General features: G+C 37.5%; 1 protein-coding gene across 1 annotated transcript in view; it reads left to right on the forward strand.

Moving 5' to 3' along the window:
* Positions 1-8,042: 8,042 nt before the first annotated feature.
* Positions 8,043-24,685, forward strand: part of ITGBL1 (integrin, beta-like 1 (with EGF-like repeat domains)) — a 280,376-nt gene continuing 263,733 nt past the window's right edge. The window contains exon 1 of the mRNA XM_011977218.1: positions 8,043-8,102. The gene's annotated coding sequence lies outside the window, so the exon portion shown is untranslated. The remainder of the gene's footprint in view (positions 8,103-24,685) is intronic.

Raw genomic sequence — 24,685 nt, forward strand, 5'->3', positions numbered from 1 at the left:
GGGATACTTTTTCAAATTTCTAAAGACTTTAGGAAAACTGTCAAAAGCTAGGTTTTAAACAAATGATGAAATCACTCCTCATAAGAAAACAATTGACAGTAATTTAAACAATGGTAAATCTACAACCAGTTTGCTTAGAAAAAGTATTTACCAATTTGTTTCATCATCTTTAGTTGTGGGTCTTAATTGCTTGATCTAAATACTAGTTTATTTCACAAACTGAAATATATAGCTATATATGTGATAGCTGAATGATAGTGTATTATTTGAAATTCATTTGAATTATCTGTTAGAAAATTATATTAACGAAATATTTAAACATCGAGATATTTATAATGTTCTGAAGTGGTAAAGGCAGTGATTTTTACTAATCTCAGTGCCACGCCTCACCTAACAGGCATTTCAGACCCTTCTCTGTCCCTGGTTGAACTACCTCTGTTAAGTCTCTATAATTCATACTTATGAGACAGACAAATCCCAATGATGATGGAGACAGTTTCAGAGAATTCATGGGCTTCAAGGAAGCCATGGAATCCAGCATACTCATCCTAATGCACAAGGATTCACTGTATATTAGAGTCGACAATCATTTTAAAAAACAAGTATGTCCAAAATATCATAGTACCCCTTCTGCCTGCTCAGTATCTCTTTTCTTTTCTGTTTTCTTTTCTTTTTCTTTGTTATTTTTAGAGATAAGGCCTAGCTCCGTTGCCTAGCCTGGAGTGCAGTGATGTGGTCATAGCTGGCTGCAGCCTCAAAGTTAAAAGTAGAAAGGATGAACAAATATCTTTTCCAGTTTGAATTGGCCCTGTAACTACACTCATTGCTGGAATCCAGTGAAAGTCAATTGCTGGCCTGTGGATTCAATATAATATGGGAATATGATTCAGGTGTGTTTTGTTTGACGCAATATATATTGTTGACAAATTAAGATCAATTACCAACATTTGGAAACCACAAGAATTTTAGTTTGTCATGAAAAATAGGAAGATCTGGATTACAGGTGCTCGCCATCATGCCCAGCTAATTTTTGTAATTTTAGTAGAGACAGGGTTTTGCCATGCTGGACAGGCTGGACTCAAACTCCTGACCTCAGGTGATCCACCCACCTTGGCCTCCCAAAGTGCTGGGATTACAGGTTAAGCCACCACGCCTGTAGGAATCTGAGGCACGAGAATCACTTGAACCTGGGAGGCAGAGTTTGCAGAGCTGAGATTGTGCCACTGTACTCCAGCTTGTGTGACAGAGTGAGACTCCGTCTTGAAAAAAAAAAAAGGAAGATCTGGCCAGGTCAGTTCTGCACTTCCAAGTGGCAGGGGGCCACTAGGGGCATCCTGTGCCTCCCATAGGTGGGCATATACTTCCCATTTGCCTCCATGTCCCCAGCCTGCTTCAATTCCTGGCCCTGGAAGGTCTTTGCATGTAGGTCTTTGCATGAAGGTCTTTGCATGTACAATTAAATCTGTATTTGACAGTATGAGATTGGGGGAAGGATAATGTCAGAGAGAAAGCAGTCAATACAGGAATTTATTTTACAATAAAGAGGATGAAGCCAAGCCAATGCACAACCAAGACAGAAGTAGCCTTTGGTTTAAAGGAAATTATGTTCATGGTCCTGCAAGTGCTTTGGAATGAAAATGATATTGTTTGTCTGTGTCCCCATCCAAATCTCATCTTGAATTGTGGCTCCCACAATTCCCATGTGTTGTAGGAGGGACACGGTGGGAGATAATTGAATCATGGGGGCGGTTTCCCCCATACTGTTCTCGTTGTAGTGAATAAGTCTCATGGGATCTGATGGTTTGATAAGGGTTTTATAAGACCCTTTCTCTTGGTCTTCATTTTCTCTCTTGTCTGCTGCCATGTAAGACATGCCTTTCACCTTCCACCATGATTGTGAAGCCTCCCAGGCCAGGCAGAACTGTGAGTCCATTAAATCTCTTTTTCTTTATAAATCACCCAGTCTCCAGTATGTGTTCATCAGCAGGATGAGAACAGACTAATAATACAGGAAGTAGCTACAAAATGCAAGACAGTAAGAATTTGATGAAAATAGGTTATTTGTTTTTCACTAACTCATTTGTTCCTACTGCTTATTTCCACCTTAAATTAGTATTTCATTGGATACCATGGTGAGTTACTGAGAAAACAATAGGCATGCTAAAAGAGAAATTTGAAAGTCCATGGAGGGACTGTCCAGTGCTCTATGGAAATACAGGCACCAAGTCTAATTGGAGAAGAATTCTGCTCGAATATAATTATGTTTCATTTGGTTTATGAGTAGATTATGCTTTAGTAACTACACAAGACTCCAATTTTTTTGAGACTCTCATTTAGATTAGTTTTAATCTGTATACACTGAATTATGTTTTGTGATTTCGAGACCCACATGTCACCAAATATTGCTATGATGAACTTTTAGATGCTCTTTGGGCAAGGAAAATTAAGGTTTAGAATACACACCTAAAAATGTAAACAGGCTAACTAATAGTCATCTCCTGCTTGTTGCCTCACTAACATGGATTTACATGTACAGGCATTCCTGGAAGATAGTGCAATTTGGTTTCAGACCAATTCTATGAAGTACATATCACAATAAGGCAAGTCACACAATTTGTTTTGATATTCTAGTGCATATATAAGTTATGTTTACACTGTACTGTATACTAATGTATATATATATTTATATATCTTAACTTAAAAATGCTTTATTGCCAAATAATGCAAATGATCATCTGAGCCTTCTGTGAATCATGACCTTTTTTTTTTTTTTTATTTGAGTATCACTCTTGTCACCCAGGCTGGAGTGCAATGGTGCAATCTTGGCTCACTGCAACATCTGCCTCCTGGTTTCAAGCAATTCTCCTACCTCAGCCTCCTTAGTAGCTAGGACTACAGGCATGCATCACTATGCCCGGCTAATTTTTGTATTTTTAGTAGAGATGGTGTTCAGTCATGTTGGCCAGGCTGGTCCTGAACTCCTGACCTCAAAATGATCCTTCCGCTTTGGCCTCCCAAAGTGCTGGGATTATAGGCGTAAGCCACTGTGCCCAGCCCCTCATAACCTATTTGTTGAAGGAGGGTCTTTCCTCATTGTTGATGGCTGCTGGTTGATCAGGTTGGTGCTTACTGGAGGCTGGAGTGGCTGTGGCAATTTCTTAAAAATAGACAACCATGAGGTTTGCCACATTGGTTGACTCTTCCTTTCATGAGAGATTTTTCTGTAATATGCCATGCCATTTAATGACTTTTTACCCACAATAAAGCATTTATCAAAATTGCAGTCACTCCTCTCAAACTCTGCTACAGCTTTATCAATTAAGTTTATCTAAACCCTTTGTTGTCATTTCAACAATGTTCACAGAATCTTTACCAGGAGAAGCTTCCATCTCAAGAAACCACTTTCTTTGCTCATCCATAAGAAGCAACTCATCTATTTAAGTTTTATCATGAGATTGTAGCAATTCGGTCACATCTTCAGGCTCTATTTCTAATTCTAGTTCTCTCGCTATTTCCACTAAATCTGCAGTTACTTCCTCCACTGAAGTTTTGAACCCCTCAAAGTCATCCATGAGGTCTGGAATCAAGTTTATCCAAGCCCCTGTTAAAGTTGACATTTTTATGTTCTTCCATGAATCAGGAATGCACTTAACAGCATCTGGAATGGTGAATCCTTTCTGGGTTTTCAATTTACTTAGTCCAGATCCATTAGAAGAATAACTATACATAGCAGCCTTACAAAATGTATTTCTTAATAAGACTTGAAAGTTAAAATGGCTGCATAATGAATGTTGTGTTAGCAGGCATGAAAATAACATTCATCCCCTCTCCGGCAGAGCTCATAGATGACTAGGTACATTGTCAATGAGCAGTAATAGTTTGAAATAATCTTTTTTTTTTTTTTTTTTCTGAGCAATAGGTCTCAACAGTGGGCTTAAAATATCCAGTAAACCAGAGCTGGATGTGGTGGCTCATGCCGACAATTCCAGCAATTTGAGAAGCTAAGGAGGGAGAATTGCTTGAGCCAGGAGTTTGAGACCAGCCTGGGTAACAAAGTGAGACTGTGTCTCTACAAAAATTCAATTAGCTAGGCATATGGGCATATGCCTGTAATCCCAGTTACGTGGAAGGCTGAAGCAGGAGGATCGCTTGAGCAAAGGAGGTCGAGGCTGCAGTGAACTGTGTTTGTGCCACAGCACTCTAGCCTGGGTGACAGAGCAAGACTCTGTCTCAAAAAATAAAATAAAATAAAATAAAATTCCAGTGAACCATGCTGTAAACACCTGTGCTGCCATCTAGGCTTTGTTGTTCTACTTCTAGAGCATAGGTAGAGTAGATTTAGCATAATTCTTAAGGGCTCTAGGAGTTTGGGAATGGTGAATAAGCAATGACTTCTACTTAAAGTCACCAACTGCATTATCCCGTCACAACAGAGTTAGCCTGTCCATTGAGCTTTGAAGCCAGACATTGGCTTCTTCTCTCTAGCTATAAAAGTCCTAGATGGCATCCTCTTCTAATAGAAGACTGTTTTGTCTACATTGAAAATCTGTCATTGAGTATAGCCACCTTCATTAGTTATCTTAGTGAGAACTTCTGGATAACTTGCTGCAGCTTCTGCATCAGCTGCTTCACCTCATATTTTTATGTTATGGAGACAGCTTCTTTTTCTTAAACCTCATGAATCAACCTCTGCTAGCTTCAGATTTTTCTTCTGCAGCTTCCTGACCTCTCTCAGACTTCATAGAATTGAAGAGCGTTAAAGCCTTGCTCTGGATCAGGCTTTGGCTTCAGGGAATGTAGTGGCTGGTTTCATGTTCTATCCAAATCACTAAAACTTTCTCCGTATCAGCAATAGGGTTGTTTTGCTTTCTTATCACTCATGTGTTCACTGGAGTAGCACTTTTAATTTCCTTCAAGAACTGTTCTTTTGCATTCACAACTTGGCTAACTGTTTGGAGCAAGAGGCCTAGCTTTTGGTCTATCTCAGCTTTTGACGTGCCTTTCTCATGAAACTTAATCATTTCTAGGTTTTGATTTAAAGAGAGAGATTTGGAACTCTTCCTTTCACTTGAATGCTTAGAGGCAATTGTAGGGTTATTAATTGACCTAATTTCAATATTGCCGTGTTTCAGGAAACAGAGAGGTCCATGGAAAGGGAGAAAGAGGGAGGAACAGCCAGTTGGTGGAGCAGTCAGAACACATACAACATTTATTGATTAGGTTCTCTACGATGGACATGGTTCATGATACTCCGAAACGATTACAATAGTAACATTGAAGATCACTGATTACATATTGCCATCACAGATACGGTAATAATGGAAAAGTCTGAAATATTGAGAATTACCAAAATGTGACACAGAGATACAAAGTGAGTACGTGCTGTTGGGGAAGAAGCCCGACAGACTTGCTTGAGGTGGGGTTGCCACAAACCTTCAATTCGTAAAAACAAAATACAATATCTGCAAAGCACAATAAAATGAGATGTGCTTGTACAGAATTCAGCCTTGGCAGAATAGATGCGTTTTGATAAGGGAGTGCGTGGGGAAATTTAAGGCAGTTTGCCTCCCAGATCTCCCAGCAGGAAACATGATGTGGAGTGTCTCTGGGGAAAGGAAAGAGATACCAGAAGAAATGTTGCTAAGTTTTGTAGCCCCAAAGACCAACCTCACTTTATGTAGCTCTGTCTTGGATCTTGAGGGAAGTAACAAGTGTGATAAGTTTCTATTGAGGAAAGAACTGCTGGGTTGGTGATCTTCACTTGCCAGTGATATTCTAGATGAAAAACTTGAGTAAGTCTTCTCGTAAGTCAGCATCTCTAAGCAACCACAAAACATTTATTCATAATTAAATATTTCAAGGTATTGAAAGACACAGCACATCGTAGCTTTTCCCTAAGGCTATGTTCCTCAAACTTCTCTGATAATAAGGATCACCTGGCCCATCTTAACTATTTCCAGAGAGGTTCTCATTAAGTATCTCTGGAGTAGGAAAGGCAACTGTGGAGAATTCCTCTTTATAAAACAGGTGTACTTCTGAGCAACACTGTTCCAGTGGTTGGGACCTATGCACAGGCATTCCATTCCTAACAGGCCAGAGTGGACTTGCCTACTTTCCTCCCTGTCCTGCAAGTCTGTGTGCTTCAGCCATCATCTGGACTAGTTCTGCAACCCCTAAAGACCCTGCACTTATATTGTAGCTGTGTTAGCTGAAGCACTAAAAACAGGTGAGTGCAAGTAGGTGGTAAAAATCCATCTGCTGAGTCAGAGTGGAGGTCTTTGAAAGGTTGGCATATGGCCTTTAATTGTGTCATTGAAATCAGCTGTGGATGGGAGCCAGGATTCGTATACCCATCAACAAAAAATAAGGGTGAGTTCCTAGAAAGATGCTATTAAACCCAAAGAGACAGAAGCTGTGATGTTTATACTGGGCAGAAATATCTGTGGGCAAGAAATGCAACTGATTTTTCTTATGGAAAAATTAACCACTTAACGAAATCGGAGACATGATGAAGGACACACTGGGCTTGGAAAGTCCTATGTTGGAGAAGTACGTGTTATCTTCACACTGTGCATACTTTACAGATTAATCAAAAATATTTTCTACATCACCGTTTTGTTGTACTTCAGAATTATATTTTCAGAGGAAACTAGGTTTTAGAGAAAAAAACAAAAGGAAGCCTGTGAAATCAGGAGTAAACAGTAATGCCAATTAAGCACTCGTGCTGGGAGTAAAACAGAGGCCTCATTGTGTTGAGCCACAGCTGAGCCAATAGCCTAAAGGAACTGGTGGACTTCTAAAAACAAAGGTCAAGTTTCAAGTGAATCACTCAGCAACAAAATGAAGCATATTTTGACCATTTAATAAAGGCTGCTACAAGATAGGAGTAAAGCTTTGGTTCCAAAAATAACCGTGAAGAACTCAGTTATTGCGTACAGTATCTTAGCAAGTACAGGATAACCAGGTGTTCAGACCCTTCAGGATTGATGGGCTGGGGTCACTCCATGAGACACGACCATTCAAAAGCACGAGTCGAGGGGAAGAGGGATCCAAATAAGAAAGGGGATGAGCATCATTTGCTGAGTTCAGGCCAGCTGTAGCAGCAGTGGCTGTTGTTCATTTCAGTAATTCTCCTCTTATACGTTGCCCAGAAATCAGGACCAACAAAGATCCTGGACAAATTGTCCCTGGATGGAAAAAAAACTTAATAAGAGAAGCAAGTAGATCTGAGTAACCTGAGAAACAGGAGGTAGACAGTGCTGGATACTATTGACACGACACCCAGATCCTAACAGGCCAGTGCAATTATCACCCAACTTGTGTTAGGATGTCTGCTAACTTCTCAGAACTCTCCTCTTCCCCAGAGAATGGCCCTCTTCTGAACGGCAGATGTCTTACGTGGGTTGACATAACCCCACCCTGACCCAGGAGCAGTCTGAAGTCAGTGACAATGGACATGTTTGTACAAAAGCTAGGCCTCTTGCCTCCAGGTGGACCAGCTCTGTGTGTCATTCTTCTCCAGAGCTCCCTGGAGGTCCAGGCTGAAGCTGAACTCCATCTCCCCATATATTTGAAAGGAGCATGCCCTGTGCAGTTTTGATTGCTCAGTAGTGTCTTCTGTGTGTCAATGAAGTCAGTATTGCTGATCATGCAGTTCAATATTTTTGCATCTTAATTTTTGCTTTCTTGATTTATAAGTTTCTGAAAAGTTTGTATTAAAATCCCCCACTATGACTGAGGGTTTATCTTTCTATTTCTGTCAGTCTTGCTTTATATGATCTGAAGCGATGTTACAACGTCCATACAAATTTAAAATTGCTATATTTTCCCAATGAAATAAAACTTTGGTCATTCCAAAGTGACTTTATATCTGGTGATATGGTCTGGATTTGTGTCCCCTCCCAAATCTCGTGTCAAATTGGAGGAGGGGCCTGGTAGGAGGTGATTGGATTATGGCTGGAGATTTCCCCCTTGCTGTTCTCATGACAGTGAATTATCGCGAGATTTGATGGTTTAAAAGTGTGTGGCACTTCCTGCTTTGCTCTCTCTCCTGCTACCATCTGAAGAAAGTGTCTGATTCTCTTTCTTCTTCCACCATAATTGTAAGTTTCCCAAGGCTGCCCAATCGTGCTTCCTGTTAAGCCTGCAGAACTATGAGTCAATTAAACCTCTTTTCTTCATGAATTACCTAATCTCAGGTAATTCTTTTTTTTTTTTTTTTTTTTTTTTGAGACAGAGTCTCGCTCTGTCGCCCAGGCTGGAGTGCAGTGGCCGGATCTTGCTTACTGCAAGCTCCGCCTCCCGGGTTTACGCCATTCTCCTGCCTCAGCCTCCCGAGCAGCTGGGTCTACAGGCGCCCACCACATCCCCCGGCTAGTTTCTTGTATTTTTTAGTAGAGACGGGGTTTCACCGTGTTAGCCAGGGTGGTCTTGATCTCCTGACCTCGTGATCCGCCCATTTCGGCCTCCCAGTCTCAGGTAATTCTTTATAGCAGTATGAGAATGAACTAATACACCTGGTAAGCTTTTTTATTTGAAGTTATATTAGTGTAGCTGCCCCAATTCTCTTCTGCTATATATTTTTCATCCTTTTAAGTTTTTACTTTTTATTCTTTAAACATTTTTTTCTATTATTTAAACTTTAACTTTTTATCTTTTTACTTTCAACCTTTCTGAATTCTAATTTTTGATATACTTCTGATTGTGCATGTTTGTCTTTCGATTTAGTATTTTGATCATTGATCTGCCCAAATTTCCATTAGAGAAAATCTGCTGGTGGAAAATAGTTCCTTTTTTGTTGTTTACTTGATAATGTCATTAATTACTAAGCCTGGAAAGATGAATTTGTCCTGACACAGTAAATTCCTTGTCTAGTTTAGCATTTATATTATCTCAGCGCGTTGAATATAAAATACCACTTCAGCATCTTCTAACAAACGTTTCTATTTTTGAGAACTCAGTGCTCAATCTATGTGTTTTTCTATTGATCTTTTAAAAATATATATATTTACTCCTTGTGTTTGGTTTTCTGGAATTTCTCCATGATGGATTTATGTGTGGATGTCTTTTTATCTATCCTAGTTGGGATTTATTAGACTCGGAACTCATGGATTCGTATTAATTATTTCTTCTGCTCATTCTCCTTTCCTTCTGGGACTCCAGTTTCTGTACATTAGCCCATCATGCGTTATCCTTCACGTCTGTGGATCTGTATTTCCTTTGGTCCTTTATTATGCATTCTGAATAGTTCTTCTGACCTGTTTTTCAGTTCACTTATCCACCTTGCTGCATCTAATAAGCTATTAAACCAGTCTTTTCAGTTATTAATTTCAAGTATTTAGTTTTTGAAATGCTATTTGATTTTTTATAAGGCTAGCTGTTTTTTTATTTCCTACAGATATTTTTAGGTTGCTCTTTATTGATTTGGGCTCTAACCATAATAAATATAGTTATTTTATATTATATGTCTGGCAATTTCAAAGTCTAAATATTTTATGGATCTGTTTTTGCAGTCTATTTTTTTCTGAAGATTCTTCATCATGGTGTCTAATTTTCTCTCTGTTGCTTATTTTTTCAACAAGAGTGCTCTGAAAAATATTTTACAAAATTTTTTGAGACTTAGAATGAAAATAGTTTCACTAGGGAGGATTTGTTTTAGCTTTTGTCAGACACCTGAAGACACTAACAGTCCATAGTACAAGGATGACCAAAATTCATGGCATGTAATTTTTTTATATCACCTATGGGAAGGCATTTTGTTTAAAAATCTGTGCTAGTGTTTGCTCTTAGTTATAAATCCTTGGGGACAACGCTTCCTCATGCTCAGCTTCAAGGCAAATCTCCTTGTGGTCCTCTGACTTCTCAAGTCTATGGAATTCAATGGAAGATTTAAAGCTTTTTCTTTTGCTATAAACAAAAGTTTAATTTCAACTGGATAGGCAAATTCCCTTATGTTAGAAATGCCTTCAACCTCTGCTTATATTCCAGTATTCATTCTTGTTGCCTGCATTTCGCCTGATGATTGCTGACTGTCTTATCAACTCTTGGATGCTTTTAGGAAGAATTAAAATTTTTAATATTTAGTTTAGCTTTTGTGATTATATTTACCAGGAAGCTTATCTGGAAAATCTAGACCACTTTTTCTCCAGAAACAGAAGTCACTGGACACTTCTTTGAATCTTTCACAGAACACTTGAGTAGATGTTTTCACTTCCTTGCTGCCCTGTGAACTATAGGGCATGCTTCTACCTCAGGGCCTTTGCACTTAGCCTTTCCTATGAAGTACTCTTCCCTCAGAAATTTTTTGAGCTCACTTGATCCTTCACTTCTTTGGTCTATTTTTCAATTTCTATTTTAGAATCAGGGGGAACATGTGAGGGTTTGTTACATGGGTACATTGCATGATGCTGAGGTTTGGAGTACAAATGTATCTGCCACCCAGGTAGTGAGTATAGTACTCTATAGGTAGTTTTGTTTTGTTTGGAGACTGTGTCTCTGTTACCCAGGCTGAAGTGCAGTGGCGTCATCTCAGCTCACTGCATCCTCCACCTCCTGGGTTCAAGTGATTCTCGTGCCTCAGCCTCTCAAGTAACTGGGCCTACAGGCGTGAGGCATCACACCTGGCTAATTTTTGTATCTTTAGTAGAGATGGGGTTTCACTTTGTTAGCTAGGCTGCTCTGAACTCCTGACCTCAGGTGTTCCACCCACCTTGACCTCCTAAATTGCAGGGATAACAGGTGTGAGCCACCGTGCCTAATCTCTATAAGTAGTTTTTTTCCAATCCTTATCCCCCTCCCTCCCTCCTCCCTCTTGTATTCCCCAGTGTCTATTTTTCCCATCTTTATGTCCATGTGTACCCAATGTTTAGCTCCCACTTGTAAGTGTGAACATGCAGTTTTCTGTTCTGGTTTCTTGTTTCTGCATTTGTTCACTTAAGTCCTTCACTTCTTGTATATTACTTCCCAGTCAAACCTTCACCATCTACCCCATCTAAAATGCCATTTCCCCAATCCGTATTTCTTATTTTTTCATTTAAAATAATCTCTACTCCTTAGTTCTTTTAGATACCCAACGTTCTCTATATTTTACTTATCTTGCTCATTGTCTGCACCACTGAAATAGAAGGTTCGTCAGGGCAGGGTTTTGTTTGTTTCACCCTTTCGCTCTATCCTTAACACCTAGAACAGAGCTTAGCACATACTAGGCGTTTAAAAATATGTGTTGAATGAATAAAGGGACAACTGCAGTCTTGAATCCTGTCTTTTAAGGACATAGACTGGTGTTTTAGAAATGCAGGACTGATGTAGCACAATTAAATTATTATGGAAATGTTGGAATAGCAAATTAGAATTAGAGCTAAAAATAAATAATTTGCTAAACTTTGGCTCTGGCAAACAAAGGCATCTGTCGATAGCTTAAACAGGAGAGCAAGCAGTCATGCAGGTCAGTTGTAGAAGAGAGTGTACCTAACACTGGAAGAAGAAAGCATAAACAGTACAAAGCATATTATTTCAGAGGATTTGTTCCCTACTCCCATAGTTTTACTTTTTAAAATTTAAAATGTATGCTCTTTGAGAGTAGGGATTTCTGTCAGTTTAGTTCACTGCTATATTCTCTGCCTCAAAAGAGATATTGTATTGTGCGCAATATTTACTCTTGAATACATGATATTATGAATATTGATGTTGACATTATTGTTGAGTAAATTAAATTATACTTATGATTATGACATGAATATAGCCACAGCTTACTCAGCAAGTCTTTTTGTGGGATGGTCAGTAGAAACCCATGATTTAACTGGATGTCTTGACAGGCCACAGGGAATTACGTCTTCAAGGAACAATGTTTATAGAAAAGTGGATATTGGTGTCAAAGCAAAAACTGCTGCAGAAATAAGCATCTCTTTTGTACGTAAGTCTCTGACTATCTATCACGGTAATTTAGAGGTATATAAGTCACTTGTCGCAAAAGGTATGCTCTGTGCATATTTAGATGGAGCCACTAGTAGTCCAGTCTTTCTGTGAAGGAAACGGCACCCTCTATTATGGGATGACTCAACACATGTCAGGGATTATGGCTTGGAGAAAATATAGCAAGGCCTGGATTTCAGCCCCATGCATTCCCTGAGCCAGGTGTCTAGGCAGAGCATGACTTGCACAATCCGATACAGTGAGCTCATGTGTGGATGGATTTCCGGAATGTTAATTTGCATGTCTACTAGCGGTGTATGGTGAGCCTTCCTCACCCATCCTCTTCAACATTATTGTCTATAGTCTTTCCAGTTGAAATGATGAAAAATCCTATCTCATTATTTTGTTGTTTTACCTTTTCTTGCTTACCTGGTAATTTTGAACTTTTGAACTACATTTTTATGTATTTCCTGTTTTTATGACGTGTCTTTTTCTACAATTTGCTTATTTTGTTGGAAAACTACCATTTTACTATCAATTTATAAAATTTGATGATATATGTTGCTATATATGTGTAAATGTGTACACATATATAGACACAAATTATGTATATGAAGACATATATGTTGCTATTATTTTGCCAAGCTTATAATACGTGGAAGAATATACATTTTCTCTTCAGTGGTTCTAACATTTGTACACTTTTAGTGAAAAACTGTTTTCAAAATCTTAAATTAGGAATTGTTAATAATTTTTTCATAAATTTTATAAATATTTCTCCCATTTAGTATAGGTTTTACTTTTTTTATGATGTATCAAAAGTTCAGTAAACTCTGTTAGCCTTTTCCTTTGTGGATTTTCCCATTGTTTTTATGCTATCAACATGTATCAATATATCTATATTTATAAATCTATATCTAGCTTTGTTCCATTTAGAATTTAGCTAGAGTTTGGTATCAACTGAAAACTTAGGTCATTTTATTTTGAAAAAAATAGCTGTCCAAATATTTCATCATAACCATTAACATTTACTGTATTTAGAATATAAGGTTTAATTTTGATTTTTTTTGTGGTATGATGTAAATGTTAACTCTTGCACAAAATTTATTCCATTTTAAGTATCTTCCCCATAAAATGCACTTAAATAGTTAAAAGAAAAAGTCTATTTGCCAACTGCCATTATTATAGTTTTTTTCTATTATGTATTAGTCATATTGTAATTGTTTCTGCAAATTGATTTTAGAAAACCATTTTATGCCATCCACAAAAGTAACATATTAATATTTTTAGTGGCATTTCATTAAGCATTTGAGTTACCTTGTGAGTAACTGACATCTTTGTTATTGTCTAGGAAGATGGCATAGCCCTTTTCATTGAGTTCTAATTTGATAGTTCACATTACATTTATGTATTTTCTCTTATAAAAGCTTCATACATTTCGTGCAGAAGTCATTCTTAAGAGTTTTAAATATTTGGATAACCACTGGCTCTGATTTTCCCCATTATATATCCACATTTGTTATTGCTTTACATAGATATCTAGTTTTGTACATTTATCTTGTATTTCTGAACTCTTAAGCTACATTTCTGAACTCTTAAGAATTCTAAAAGTATTTAGTTTCTTTTGGATTCAGGTATATTGCTGTTATTTTGCCAAGCTTCACATGAAGCATAAAAGAACATACACTTTCTTTTCTCTTGAATGATTTTAACATTGGTCTACCTCTAATGAAAAACTATTTCCCAGACCATAGACTTGCCTGAGGTTTGCATGAACCTAGGGATGTGGAATGATTGGCAGAAACCATATTAACCACCTTCATATCCATTATCATTTCAACCAATGAGTACCACAGAGTGAGTTATGGTGAGTCATTTCCACAGAAGAAATTTCTCAAGAAGATTGAGAGATTTCAATCCTGTTATGTATAAAAATTGTCAGAAGTAAATAGCACTGGGTCAAAAAAGCTTTCAGCTTATGTCAGCTCCTTCAGCACATACATGAAATCTATTTTTTTCATTTCTGTATCCCTACAACCTAGAACAGGACTAGAAAATAGTAGCATTCAACATCTATTTGTTTACTGCTGTTGAATATAAATTTGGAGAAGTCAAATTGCCTACAGGATAAAAATAACCTGATACTGACAAATCTATAGGCTTTGGAGTCTACTGTCTGCAGTGTCTACTAGTTTGTATTTAGAGGGAATTTTTGATAAGACTCGAGATTTTGAGTGGCATTTCATTAAGCATTTGAGTTACTTTGTAACTGACATCGTTGTTATTGTCTAGAAGAATGGCATAGCCCTTTTCATTGAAGTCTAATTTGATAGTTTGCATTATATGGATGTATTTTCTCTTATATGGGTTTCATATATTTCATGCAGAAGTCATTCTTAGGAGTTTTGGATAAGATTCTTATCCAAAATTCCCTCTAAAAACACGCTAGCAGACACTGGTGGTTGTCTGACCAATTAGTTCTGTCTTCCCTTGGCCATGTGCTCAGGGCAAGGGCCAATCACCAAGTCAAATGAACAGTCATGTTAATGCTGTTTCCACCTTCAGTAGTTGTGTTAGGCATACATAAGCATATGACATAATTTTGTCCAACTAGACTTGTTAGAGGGATCAGACCTTCTGAGAAAGATCTTTTTCACTCTTAAAAAGGAACATTAAGTCAGAGACACATACTTTACTTCCCTGAGGATATTCTGAGCGAGTTTTATGAGTTGGTGAGGTTTAGACTAGACACAGCCATCTGGTAACCATGAAGGGACAAGTCTGAGACCAAAGCCAACAGCCTGAGGATGAGGGGCAAACACAGGGGAAGAATCTAGGCCCCATGATGTCAACAGTGAGCTGCTAAAATTAACCTGAAATTTCCCTGCCGGGACACTTACTGTGTTGTAAAATAGTTTTATACCATCTTTTACTCGGTTTTCAATTACCAGCAGTTGGATGCACCCCGTGAACCAATGGATACAAATGAGATTTAGAAGTGCACGTTAACTTAAGTAAAATAAATAGCCTCAACTAATGTATTAACAAGAAAGACATTTTTGTCTTTTTTGTATGTCTTATATTCTGTGAAATGAAATAAATGACCATATATGCTTTTAAAGAGAGGGAGTCTACAGATATTTAGAGAAAGGACATTCTGGGTGGAGAGAACACAGAGTGCAAAGGACTTGAAGTTAAAGTGCATCTGGCAATCTCAAGGAAGAGTAAAGGTCTCCATGTGATTGGAATAAGGTGAGCAAGGGAGAGAGGAGCAGGAGATGAGGCGCCGAGGTAAGCAGGTGAGGTGCAGGTCATGGAATGACTGTAGGTCATTCAAAAACTTTGTTTTTTTTAAATATTTCCCCAAGAAATGAAAAGGTTTTCAGCAAAAGAGTGTAGTGGTCTAATAATGCTTTAAGAATAATTCTGGCTAAGTTGTCTAAGGGGAATAAGGGCAGAAGCAGGGAGACCTCATTAGCTGTCTCCCGCTATTCAGGCAAGAGCAGATGTTGAGTAGGAGTGGGAGCGGTGGGGATGGTGAGATGTGCTCTGATGCAAAATCGTTTCCAAAGGATCTGACAGGAATCACTGAAGGATAGCATGTGGGCAATGAGAGAGAACATGGACTATGAGGAGTCAAAGATCACTCTGAGGTTTTAGGCCTGAGCCTCTAGAAAAATGAAGTTATGATTTATTTAGATGGGGAGGGCTGTAGGAGGAGCAGGTTTAGATGTGGGGTAGGGGAAAAACAAGAGCTTGGTTTTGACATGTAAAACTTTGGATGCCTGTTAGATCTCCAAGAGAAGACTCTCAGTAGCATTTGTAATATAGACATATCACAAAAGATAGATGTATGTATGTGTATATATGTGTGTACATACATGTATATGAACATATCATTTATAGAAATGGTAATGTTGGAGTGTGTGTGAGTTATAAATCTGGTAGTCTTCAGCATACAGATGGTGTTTAAATCCAAGAAATTGGATAAAATCACCTAGGAAATCTCTTTTCTATATAGAAACATAAAAGAGAAGTGGTCCAAGGCCAAGCATAGGACATACAATAGTTTCAAGACCAAGGAGATGTGAATGGAGACACTCTGCATAAACAACTCCTTAAAGAAGTTTTGCTATAAATGGAGAGAAAGAAATGATATGACAATTGAAGAAGCAAGTAAATCAAAGAATTTTTTTTTTAACAGATGGAGACATAACAGTACATTTTATGCTGATCTAGTGGATAGGCAAAACATGATAATGCAAAGACTGGTAAATAAAGCAAGCATTGCCCTTGTGGAAAGGAGTGGGGATAGGATCCAGTGGACAAAGGAGGGCTGTCCTGCTCTAAGAAGGCAGGTGATTCATCCACTCATTCACGTTAGCAGGAAAGAAGGCCGAGTGTAAGGTCCTAAAGACAGGGAGTAGGTAGTTAGGTGACGCAAGCTCATGAAAATTTCTTCTAATTGATTTTATTTTATGTCAGTGAAATAGGAAGAAACTCATTAAGTGAGGGTGAGGATTGAGAAAACGTGTTGGAGGTTTGGGGAAAAGAAGGTTATGCATTAGTCAACGAGAAGAATGGAGGAGAAGCTGGGTTGGACTGCGAGTGATTGCTAGAAATATTAAGAACCCATGAAGGGAGCATCAGGATAAATAGCTAATGCACATGGGACTTAATACCTAGGTGATGGGTTGATAGGTGCAGCAAACCACCATGGCACACGTTTACCTAGGTAACAAACCTGCATGTCCTGCACGTGTATCCCAGAACTTAAAATAAAATATTTTAAAAAAACCACTGGAAACAATTGATCATGAATATAAATCGAGATATGTACATTTTTGTCATTGCCTTGCTCAGTTATGTGAGTGAATGTGGTGATGATGCAGTCTGCTTTTGTCAGGATTGTGGTTTGGTCTGGAGAGTAATACAAAAATCTTCAAGTCCAGTGTCATTGTGGCAATGTCTCCTGTGGCTGTGTTTCCCGTAAGAAGTTTAAGTCAGATTCATGTGACTTTCTCAAGTCAATGTATCTTGTGTGCTAGCATAGAGCTTTTAGAACTCATCAGCCCTTCTGCTCATGAGATACCTATCCTCAGAGAAAAGATGAAAAATGAAAATGTGTATCATCAAGGGAATAAATGAACCATTTGGAACCACATCAAGTAAATAAAATGTTTCTTTAAGAAAAAAGCATGTGGTTTAGCACCAAAACCATTGAACCTCATTAACCTCAGTGATAAACTATGCAATTGGTTTTGAGATGTTTACAGCTGGACTCTACCAAAACATAAGACTATTAGAGAGTAAAAGATGTGGGAAATATATTCATTGGCTGGCTACATTATTCTACATTAATATTTTCCAAAGGATCAATTTGGCCTCATCTTGGTTCAATACTGTCTTTTATGGTAATTAGCATATATCTTCTTATTTAGATTTTGAGGCCCTGAAAAAGAGGGCCTTATAAGCCTTCACATAGTCTATTTTTCTGTGTCTTGCACTTCTTTTTTTTTAAAACCCTGTAAGGAGCTTAATTGGTACTTGCTTAATGAATTAACTACCAATTGAGTCACAAATTCAGTTGTTCAAGTTTTAAGTGCTTTGTATGAATAATGATCCCTTTGATGCAATGGATATTTTTAGGGAGACAGTCAAATATTTTTACATTAGGAACTAAAAATTTTCCATTCCCTGACCAGAAATCAATCTCAAAACACAGCCATGATAATGTCTAATTATGAAACCATCAGGGAACCAAAGCTTCCTATTTTAGTGTGAAAATAAAATAGAGGATGATGTTGAATAAGTATGTCCTCATTAGCCTTCAAAACGTTTTCACATGGTAGGACTGGAAAAACCCTTAAGAGGCTGTTGGCTTCATCATCTACTTCCAGGCAGGATGATAACTAAATCATATCAAAAATACTGTTGCCTTTCTTAAATAAAAATCGTCAGTGAAAACTATTTTATAAAAATATTTTAGCTATAAATTTTCATGATGCTGTATAACAAAATAAAAATTACAGACATGATCTGATTTTTATGTTTTTATCACATCAAACAATTGGTGTAATAAATCTTTGTAACTAAATTTTTGGACTCAAATAATGGTTTTCTTATTTGACATTTCATCATTGTTTAAATTTCCCAGAAGCAGGCTGCGAGATGAATATTTGTGTGCAATTAATTTTAAAACAAGTGCTCCCAGGGCAGACTGACGTGGAAGTAGGAGAAGGATAGGAGGTAGAAAAGAGAACTGTTCAGTCTTATGCACAAGACCCACAGGGACTGGAACTTAGCATGATTATGTTTGAGGATTCTCAGTTATAACTTACACCCCAGAGTTGTCTATACCTAAGGCAGACTTGCAGTTTTTCACCCAACAGTCATTAGTTAGGGCTTTAGGAAGGTAAGTAGGGAGGACAGAATAAAAATAAACATTTAGGCACTTCTGACTCTGCCTCTGTTGACAAAGTGGCTCCGATAGTCTGAGGGCAGTGACCTGAAGTTCTACAGGAGCTGGCACATCCCACCTACACCAACAGAAGTTGTCAATCTCGGGGGACCTGGATAAGGCAGCAGCCATGTCTGCTACCTATGGCAGGTGCCTTCAAGATGCTGAGAAAATACAGCCAACACATATAAGGCAGTTACAGTGCAATGCAATAATTAATTAACTAGTTGTCATTAGTTAATGACACTTCACACTCAACATAAATTGAGACTGTGAAGATTAACCATATGGGCTGAATGACACTGATCAGACATTGAACTAAATAGGTCTTTAAAAATGTGAAAGATTTAAGTACATGGAGAAGCAAGGACATTTCAAGTAGATGCAAAAGCAAGATTTCTGAGGATCAAGAAACAAGTGTTGAGATGGAATTAGGAGTACACAAAGTTTGCTGGGAAAAGGAAGAAGCAAGATTGGGCAGGGGGAGCCATCAGACTTCTGTGCTGACCTCACATTGCCACTGTGCCAGCCCTATGGGAGGCCCTTGATCCGTGATTGCCCTAAGAGGATACTACGTTTGGCTCAAATGGCTGGACCCTCAGATCACTGCTTTGTACAGTCAGAGACAGACCATCCTGAGAGTAGCGTGACCTTGGCCCAAACCTGTCTTTGAAGGGGCGAACAGCTGGTGGCTTTCAGTCTACCCTACTCCTCCCAGCTGGTTAACAAGTACTTTTCTGAAGGGAATTCTACGCTGTATAGCTTTATTTTTGTTCTCATAGCTAAGTGCAAAATGTCAGAAATTATGAATGCTTGTGAGACAATATCATAGACTATTTGTAATGGAATAGAAACCACCTTGGTAATCATAAGAAATATTACAGATTGTGAGAAATATTCCTTGCGTCTGTCCTGCTTGTGTGTATTTCTTATCATCTTGCACACCTGGTGTCAGTCTTGATAGCGCTTAATAGATGCACACTGAATTTCTTTTGAAAGAATAACTGAATGAGTCTAGGCACGTACTTGTTGCTATGGGAAGGGTATGGGGATGATCCAGTGTTCAGCTGAATCAAAGAAAACTGAGTTACTTGAGAACACGTGGCAGGTGGCAGGGAAGGAGAAAGAAGTAATTGAAGTGGAAAACAGATGGGTGCAGAGTAAATTTTACCATCTTTATTCTTTGAACTAAGGCTAATTCCGTTCCAAAAGAAGCAATTGACTGTAAGCATAATGCATTCTCTATAATCTACTAGCATGATTATTGTGGTTTGTATGCCTGACTTTTGCGAGCATCGTGTTTCCACCTCATGAAGTTGCTGTATGAGTTAAACAAGATAAAATATCACATCTTGTTTTTTCCAAGAGGCAATTATTTTGTTCACATTTTTGACAGATTTGAAATTGGATCAATAGCAATGAATGGCATTTTATGATCTCTGTTGGTAAGTCATGATGATGTACAAACATCCAAAGCTCTGACTTTGAAATCTGCAAAAGTGGTGTCGGGAACTTGCAAGAAAATTCCGAGACAGTAGCAGAGCAAGTGAGTGTGTTGAGCATGAGTGGGCCATGGTGACTCAACTGAGTTCAGAAAACTTCTAGAAGTTGGAATAAAAAATTTGCCAGCTATGGAAATATACAAAGAACTTAGCACCAAAGGAATTTGGTTTCTTTTATAGGTTAAGTAAAACTGCATCACCTGCACTTAAGGACAATATATCATCAGAGGATGAAAAACACAGTCATACGATTCCAAGTTGAAAAGTGACTAGTTGGAATCTCCAAAGGAGTTTTAGGAAAATCTCAATTAATTTATTTCACCTGTGTTTTTCTTTTTATTTCTGTATAATAATATACCAGTATAATGATGTTTTGGTAAACAAGGGACCCTAATGATGGGGATCCCATTAAGGTTATAAAACCATATTTTTATGTTTCTTTTCTATGTTTAGATATACATATACTTACTATTGTGTTACAGTTGTCTCCGGGATTCAGTACAGTAACATCCCGTACAGATTTGCAGCCTGGAGGAAATAGGCTACACCATACAGCCCAGGTGCATAGTAGGCTATCAGGGTGTGTCTAAGTACACACTCTGTGATGCTCACACAGTGATGAAATTGCCTAGTGATGCATGTCTCCGGGCAGACTCTGTTATTAAGCAATGTAGAACTGTAATAGGGAGATATGAAAAAAAAATACTTCTAAATAAGCCTAAAAGGTCTCTTTCAATAAATACAAGATTAAAATCTGATAAGAACATGTGTCATAGTTAGTTAGGCACATTTTTTTTCTTTTACAGTGGTACATAAAATGATGAAAAATCTCTCAATGGATGGTTATATTTGATAAATATGGCATGGAAAGTAATTGATATATCATAAGTTCTCAATGAAAGTGAATGGACTTGATTTTTTATTAGTTGTTACTTACCAATCTTAAATAACTTAGGTAAGTCATTATAAAGAATTCTTTAAAATAACAAACACAATGAAAATAAAAATATAGAAGATAAACCATCCAATTAATATCTTCTTGTTCCATAATATAGGTTTCTCATTAACAGAAGTATATGCTCTTTTTTTCTGCTTTTATATCTAATCAATTATAAATAGACCTAGCAAGACAGTTAATTTAAAACATGACAATTAAAAAACAATGAACTGCATTTTTTCCCATTGTATTAAACAGTCTTTCAGTACATCTGGACACTTCTAAGAATATTTAGGTTTTCAAGAACCGTTTAATGTGAAGCTTCATTTGACTCCACAATGCCAAACTGACTGATTTAGGAGCCAAAGTAACTAAAGGAACAAGTTGCTTGACCATTTCAACTAGAGCTTGAAAGGCAAGTGTAATTTATTGTGTTGCCTGGTCAAAAGGAAAGCAGAAAGTGATAGGAGAAATGAAAATTGACTGGGCTACCCACAGAGGAGGTAACAAGTTGCTGGCTTTATCATTCAATACTTTTCTCACTCAAGCTACTCTATTTTTTTTTTTTTCTGGTGACTAGTCTTATTACCCCTCCCTTTTTTCTTAAAGAAATTTAATTCATATCTTACTCTTAGTAATTTATTTAGATTGTTATATCAAATAAAAATATCTATGACTAAATATCATTTTCTGTTTACGAAAATGAAAAAGTTTCGTGGGCAATTTTCATCACAATAAGGCAACGTTTACGGCCAAAGAAATTACACCAAAATCCATATAATGTCAGTTTTATAAGTTGAATATTATTATGGGAAAATGCTTGGGCTCTCATATGGGCTTTTATGCTGTGATTATTATTCCCATAACACGTTTTAGTGTCTTACACAGTTCAGGACAGAGTCTCTTGACCCTGGCACTGGCACACAACCTCATGAGCATCTCTCTCCTCCTGTGGAACCTGTACATAGTTCATGGCCTGTGGTTCCCGAGTGTAGCCCTAGTGAACCAGACTGTGTAGTAGGAAAGGTATTGGCACAGAGTTCAGATCAAAATACACATGAATGAAATATATTTTTAACTTCTGGAAACTTGTGCTATATAAAATAGCTCTATATGAATGCCTATTAGCAGAAGACTCATACTAGTTTTCATCATTTCCAACTCTGTATGTAGGATATATATAATATACGTTTATTAATCTGTTGTATATAATATATAATCAAAGCACCAATCCTATTGACACTATTCTACAAGATAAGGAAGGAGGGAATCCTCCCTAAATCATTCTATGAAGCTAGCATCACACTAATACCAAAACCAGGAAAGGACATAACAAAAAAAGAAAACTATAGACCAATATCCCTGATGAACATAGATGCAAAAATACTTAACAAAATACTAGCTAACTGAATCCAATAGCGTATCAAAAAGATGATCTGCCATGATCAAGTGGGTTTCATACCAGGGATGCAGGGATGATTTAATATACGCAAGTCAATAAATGTGATATACACCGTAAACAAAATTATAAACAAATATCACATGATCATCTCAATACATGCAAAAAAAAGCACTTGACAAAATCCAGCATCTTTTTATGATTAAAGCTCTCAGCAAAACTGACATACAAGGGACATGATTTAATGTAATAAAAGCCATCTATGACAAACCCACAGCCAACATAATAATGGGGAAAAGTTGAAAGCATTCCCTCTGAGAATTGGAAAAAGACAAGGATGGTCACCTTCACCACTCCTCTTCAACAGAGTACTGGAAGTCCTAGCCCGAGCAATCAACCAAGAGAAAAAAATAAATTGTATCCAAATCAGTAAAGAGGAAGTCAAACTGTCACTGTTTGCTGATGATACTGCTGTATACCTAGAAAACTCTAAAGACTCCTCCAAAAAGCTCCTAGAACTTATAAATGAATTCAGCAAAGTTTCAGGATACAAAATTAATGTAAACAAATCAGTAGCTCTGCTATATACCAACAGCGACCAAGCTAAGAATCAAATCAAGAACTCAACCCCTTTTACAATAGCTGTAAAATAAAAATGAAAATAAAAAAATAAAAACCTTAGGAATATTACCTAACCAAGAAGGTCAATGACCTCTACAAGGAAAACTACAAAACACTGCTGAAAGAAATCATAGATGACACAAACAAATGGAAACACATCCCATGCTCATGGATGGGTAGAATCAATATTGAGAAATTGATCATACTGCCAAAAGCAATCTACAAATTCAATACAATTCCCATCAAAATGCTACCATCATTCTTCACAGAACTACAAAAAAGAAATCCTAAAATTCATATGGAACTAAAAAAGAGCCCACATAACCAAAGCAAGACTTAGCAAAAAGAACATATCTAGAGACATCATATTACCCGATTTCAAACTCTACTATAAGGCCATAGTCACCAAACAGCATGGTACTGGCATAAAATTAGGCACACAGACTAATGGAACAGAATAGAAATAAACCCAAATACTTACAGCCAACTGCCAATGGAACAGAATAGAAATAAACCAAAATACTTACAGCCAACTGATCTTCAACAAAGCAAACAAAAACATAAAGCAGGAAAGAACACCCGATTCAACAAATTGTGCTGGGATAATTGGCAAGTCACATGGAGGAGAATGAAGCTGGATCCTCATCTCTCACCTTATATAAAAATCAACTCAAGATGGATCAAGGACTTAAATTTAAGACCTGAAACTATAAAAATTCTAGAAGATAACATCAGAAAAACCCTTCTAGAGATTGGCTTAGGCAAAGATTTAATGACGTCTAAGAACACCAAAGCAAATGGAACAAAAACAAAGATAAATAGGTAGGACTTAATTAAACTAAAGAGCTTTTACATGGTAAAAGGAACAGTCAGCAGAATAAACGGACAACCCACAGAGTGAGAGAAAAATCTTCACAATCTATATATCTGACAAAGGATAAATATCCAGAATCTACAAGGATCTCAAAGAAATCAGCAAGAAAAAAACAAACAATCCCATCAAAACTGGGCTAAGGTCATTAGTAGACAGTTCTCAAAAGGAGATATGCAAATGGCCAACCAACATATGAAAAAATGCTCAACATCACTAATGATCAGGAAAATGCAAATCAAAACCACAATGTAATACCACCTTTCACAAGAATGACTACAATAAAAATTCATAGATGTTGGCATGGATGCCGTGAACAAGGAACACTTTTACACTGCTGGTGGGAATGTAAACTAGTACAACAACCAATATGGAAAACAGTGTGGAGATTCCTTAAAGAACTAAAAGTAGAACTATCATTTGATCCAGCAATCCCACTACTGGGTATCTACCCAGAGGAAAAGAAGTCATAAGAAAAAGATCCTTGCACATACATGCTTATAGCAGCACAATTTGCAATTGCAAAAATACGGAACCAGCTCAAACGCCCATCAATCAATGAGTGGATAATGAAACTATGATACACACACACACACACACACACACACACACACACACACACACACACACACAGAGGAATGCTACTTAGCTGTAAAAAGGAATGAATTAATGGCATTTGCAGCAACCTGGATGGGAGAGCATTATTCTGAGTGAAGTAACCCAGGAAGGAAAAACCAAACATCGTATGTTCTCACTCATAAGTTGGAGGCTAAGATATGAGGATGCAAAGGCATAAGAATGATACAATAAACTTTGGGAACTTGGGGTGAAAGAGTAGGAATGGGGTGAGGGATAAAAGGCTACAAACTGGGTTCTGTGTATACTGCTTGGGTGATGGGTGCGCCAAAATCTCAAAAATCACCGTTAAAGAACTTACTCATGTAACCAAATACCACCTGTTCCCCAAAAACCTATTAAAATAAAA

This window comes from Mandrillus leucophaeus, unplaced genomic scaffold, assembly GCF_000951045.1.
Source record: "Mandrillus leucophaeus isolate KB7577 unplaced genomic scaffold, Mleu.le_1.0 Scaffold175, whole genome shotgun sequence".
Classification (NCBI taxonomy): Eukaryota; Metazoa; Chordata; class Mammalia; order Primates; family Cercopithecidae; genus Mandrillus; species Mandrillus leucophaeus.